The 5113-nt window shown below is 46.4% G+C and overlaps 1 pseudogene; it reads left to right on the top strand.

The window, feature by feature from the left end:
- Positions 1-3207: 3207 nt before the first annotated feature.
- LOC144129933 (uncharacterized) lies at positions 3208-4461 on the top strand (annotated as a pseudogene).
- The last annotated feature ends 652 nt before the right edge of the window (positions 4462-5113 follow it).

Below are 5113 nucleotides of genomic sequence, written 5' to 3'. Positions count from 1 at the left end.
GAAGGCCGTGCTGCCGGGGTGAACTGTGATGGGATGGACGACTGGTGGGCTGCTATAACCTTTGAAAACGCTGCGTGTGGTCTTTGATCCGCCACTGACACAAGGTGGTGCTGGGGAATCCTTGTTAGATGACGTATGTGGATCCGCAGGGTGTCAAGGGTTATATACGTCGAGAGTGGGTAGTCCTGGGCGATTGCAATGGTAGCAACTGTTGATGCGCTGCAAGGGAGGCCCAGGCATGTGCGAAGTGCCTGACCTTGTATAGTTTGGAGGGCACGCAAATTCGTCTTGCATGTGCTTGAAAGCACTGGTGCACTATACCGCAAAAATCCCCAAAAGAGTGCTCTGTACAGTTGCAGCATTGACAGAATCGACAAGCCCCATGATTTGCCGCCAAGAAATCTGAGCAGGTGTTTAATAGAGATTACCAACGTTCTTAGACAGTTTCACTTTCGCAGCACCGCTCGGGAGGTGGCTAAAGTGGCGGTCGCGGGAACTAGTGGCGCTGCAGTCGAGCTTTTCTACATCGTCTGCTGCCGCGGGAGTTTCGCTCGCTGCAGTTACGACAGGCTAGTCAGATTTTCAAGCTGGTTTTTCGTGTGATGGTGCTATTAGTGTTGTGAAAACGTGTTTGTGGTGAAATATGTGCACTTGGTGACTTCAAGCTAAAGGTAAACATGCCATCCTGCTTTGCGCCCGGCTGCACAAGTACAACAGAAACGATGCCACCGGTCATCATTTTTTCAAACCGCCTCGCGATGAAAGCGCATTTAAAAGGTGGGAGCAGATGTTGCATCGCATGGACAGACGGCTCTCTCACACGTCTAAGATATGTGAGCGTCATTTTGAGCATGAATATATTATCAAGGAGTACAAGCACGTTGTGAACGGGCAAGAGGTCCGAATTCCCCGTGGAAACTGGGCGCTAGCGCCCGGTGCCATCCCTCGACTCTTTCCCGGCCTTCCAGACCGATTCTCAAAGCCAAAAATTGCGAAATACAGGCGAAAGTCACCCAAAACTTGTGCTGCCATGCAGACTGATAAGTGTGAAAACCCTTGCAGCGACAGTACGTCCTCCTCAGGCGAGCCTTGCGCAGAGGCAGTCATCCCGAATGAGCCTCTTTCCCGCTCGGCGAAAACCTGTGCTACGTCGACTGAAGTGACGATTGGTGACCTGGCGACTGCGACTCTACCAACTACGGACTGGCAACATGAAATTATACTGGACGAAATAACTGGGAAGGTGTGCGTAGTTTTCTACTGAAGAAAGCTAGCGGCAAGCCGTCTAGTGATTCCCAAGGCTGTTGTCGTCGAAGAAGATGGTAGCTGCTTCGTCAACGGCTACAACAAGCTGCACAAGCAGCTGTTTAAATCTGTAGCTTCTGTCACTGACCTTGAAAACATTTTGACGGAAACAGATGGCTTTAATATATGTGCAGGAGTAAATACAAAACTTGAACAGCCGAAGAAGTCGAAAGCTGTTCATCACAAACACTGTTATGTTTTTTCGAAGCAGCTAATCTGTGCGCGTTGCTTGCGTTTGTGAAGACAGGTGCGCGCGAGGAAGAAAACGGCAGCACCTAAGAAGGGCCAGAAGCTGCAGAACTTGAAGAGGAAAGCTTGCCGAGCAACTGCCACGTGGGAGAAAAAACAGAGCGAGGTCGTTGTACTGAAAGCAGCGCTCTCAAAGGTTACAGATCAAGGAATTGAAAGAGCATTGGTTGATCTCCCACCTTTGCAGTGCCTGGCGTTCATGACATCATTAAAGCAGCTGAAATCAAAGTCAGCATATGGCGTGCGCTACAATGCTGAGTGGTTGTTAAACTGTTTAATGCTGAGGATAGCCAGCCCACGAGCTTACAGGCTTATTTATGACATGGAGGTGATGCCTCTGCCCTCTATGAGTCGTCTTACTCAAATCCTTAAAGGCATACCTTGCAAGTTTGGGTTCAACTCCATTTGTTTGGAAGCAATAGAAAAGCAGTTAGGAGGGAGAATGGGTGGCCAGGGATTTGGAACTCTGGTGTTAGATGAAATAAAACTGCGCCAGGCGTACAACTTCAGCAAGTCGACATATAAGATTGGCGGCTTTGTCGATTACGGTGACGTTTCAGAAGGAAGCACAGAGCTTGCGGACCGTGCTCTTGTTCTCATGTTTGTGCCTGTGCTTGAAAACTGGGTGCAACCTATAGCGACCTTTGCCACGAAAGGAGCTGCACCTGGAAACATTTTGGCGCAACTTGTGTTGGAGGCAGTTATCGAACTGCACAAGTATGGAGCGACTGTCATATCGGTGGTCAGCGATGGTGCTGGAAATAATCGTTCAATGTGGCAGCACATGGGAATCAGTGGCAACATTGCATCCCCTTGTCACAAGATTCAACATCCTTGTCTACCTGAGGGGAAGTACCTTCATTTTATGTGTGACATTCCTCAGGTCGTCAGATGTGTGCGGAACCATCTGCTCAAGCACAGATATGGCCGGGTATGCATGAAGTAACACACTTTCATTAATATACGTCAACTGAAGCAGAGAAACCATTTTTTGGTTGAATGTTTCTTTTTTATTTGGAATGGTGCGAAAGACACTAGTATACATGAGCCATGACATGGCATTCACCTACGCCAGCTCAATAATCTGTGATTGGTTTTTTTTTTTCTCTCTCATGCTGTTTCGGTTTCAACAGCCGAACAAGCAGACAATTCGAGGTCACGTGAGCCATGCAAAAACTGCGCTATAATCGCTGCTTATTCATTTTTTTTGTGATTCCAACTCTTGAGCAGGCTTGCGTAAAAGTTTATGTGAATTAATAGACGAAGTATAGCAACCATACTACAGTTCTTCTGTGGCTCGACCTCAACGCGTCTGTTACGTCACAGCCGTCGTTCGGCTGTTGAAAACGATAACCGAAACATCATCTTGTTGGCGCAATCCACGCGTCTGTCCATGTTTTCTAATGTGTAGCATATGGAGCACATCATACCAAACAAGTAACTCACGAATAAAATTTGGGGTCACTGCTCTTTTAAGGTAATGAGGTGAAAATATGTATTTGCGACTTATTTCTTCAACTATACTTCCAGGCTGGAGACTACAGTATTGACTTCAGTCACTATCAACTGCTCTTCGAGACGGAGAGGAAGAAGCACCTAAAGGTCGTCTATAAACTGATGGCAGCTCATGCGCAACCGACGAACCTGCAAAGAATGAACGTGCGGCTTGCTGTGCAAGCTAGCTACGAGGGGAATTACCCAAATATTTATAAATATTTCAACGCGTTTAGTGTTGGGAATAGTGCCATCAAATATATACTTTCCCTGAAGCTCTTCAGTCGGAGCACTGCCATTGGCCTGCACGTCTACAGGGTAGAGGGTGTTGAAGGACTCGTTCACACGGAGGGAACAGAGGCCTTCACGAGAAGAATGAACGATATTTTCGATGCACTGAACACAAAACACCCTGCGGGAGGTATCCGAATGAACTCGCCGAAGATTCAAGTACTTTTCCTTATTGTGATGTCAGTCGGAGCGCTCTGAGTTGCTTTTCGTCGTGATATACACTTTTGCTTCTCAAGGGTTTGACTCAGTAATCATTGATTTCTTCGGGCAGGTCATCAAGGACTTCATCTACTTGACGATACAGAGCACAACCACCAACATCGAAACATGATCCTATTTGCTTCACAGCAAACGACAGAATCTCTACGAGTCACCTTGCTGTCGGCTTTAGACATAATTGATGAGCTGCATAAAGCAGGCGTGCCTTATTTGCTGACGGCCAAGCTGAACCAAGATCCCTTGGAGGTAACACGCGCGTGCATAATGATGAAATGGTGAACATAGCGCAATTTTCTTGAAGTAGCAGAGTATAACCCAATGGGCACTGGAACTCCCTTCAGCATTCTGCGGACGTTGTGAACGTACGTAAGACATCCATATGAGTTTTAATGCTGACTGGGTAAGCGGCGGCCTGTTCTAAGGAGCGTAATTTTCTTGAAGTAGCAGCGTATAAGCGGCAGCCTGTTCTAAAGAAAATTTAGTTGCAAATGGGTGCAATTACTAACAAACTTTTCGCCTGCTTTCTTCTTTTTTTTTCAGAGATTCTTTGGCATTGTTCGCTCTTTTCACGGCGATGATGACCATCTCACGATCATACAGTTCAGCCAGATTTATAGGCTTCTGTCCCTGTTCACTCCTGTGAAGAATGCAGGGAAAGGGAACTGTTCTGGAGCCGCTGAAAGTGTCTTCGTGTCGTTGCATGACAGCCTCGGAGAAAAGGCAAAGGCTGCTGCAGAGCTCAGGAATGCTGCTGAACAAAAGCTGTGCAAGAAGTTCCTTAGCATCCGCTATCTTTCGGGTGAAAGTGACGACCTAGGCGACCATGGATATGAAAGAGCCGGACCAGAAGAAATGGTTGTCTATTACTTAGCAGGATATGTGCATAAGAAGATAACTAATTAAGGCAATGTATTGTAAGGATTGCCAGGTCACGCTGACGGCTGCTCCTGAACACGCCAGCTCAAGTGATGTTGTTCAGAGGCACTCGACTGACCTGAGGTCATTCAAGCCAGGATGCCTTCGCGAGCCGTCGCTAAGGCTGTACACAGTCATAAAGAAGATGGAGAGCATTGTTCACAAAGCCCTTGAGAAGCGCGTTGTATTTGGTGACCTGTTCTGGGAGGTACTAGACAGGCTTGGAGTCCTCTGTGCCTGCAGTCGGTTGTGATCGTCACTGCGAAGAAATCACTGCTAAAGTTATCAAGTTTTACGTTATCATGAGGATGCACTTTTTTCCAGGAAAATGAACTCTGAAATGTTGGTAGCTGCACAGAGAGAAAGAGAGCAAAACTGTTTTAAGCACCCATAAATGGAACGCTTTTTGCAGCAAGATGTTTTTGTTTCTCTTTCGATGGAGGCGTTTGACATTTGAAATAAATTTCTCCTCAAGAGCCCGATAAATTAGTTGTTTTTAAAAATGGTGCAGTTCAACGAACACAGCGCCGTAAAAGAACTGTACAATAAAATATTCAAACCATTTTTTTCTTTCCTTGTTCATATAAAGTTCAATTATTTGAACCTAATGAACACAACAAACAGAAGATTCTTTCGCTGC

This window comes from Amblyomma americanum, chromosome 4, assembly GCF_052857255.1.
Source record: "Amblyomma americanum isolate KBUSLIRL-KWMA chromosome 4, ASM5285725v1, whole genome shotgun sequence".
NCBI lineage: Eukaryota > Metazoa > Arthropoda > Arachnida > Ixodida > Ixodidae > Amblyomma > Amblyomma americanum.
The sequence above is the reverse complement of the archived record's forward strand: the minus strand, read 5'-3'. Positions and strand labels throughout refer to the sequence as shown.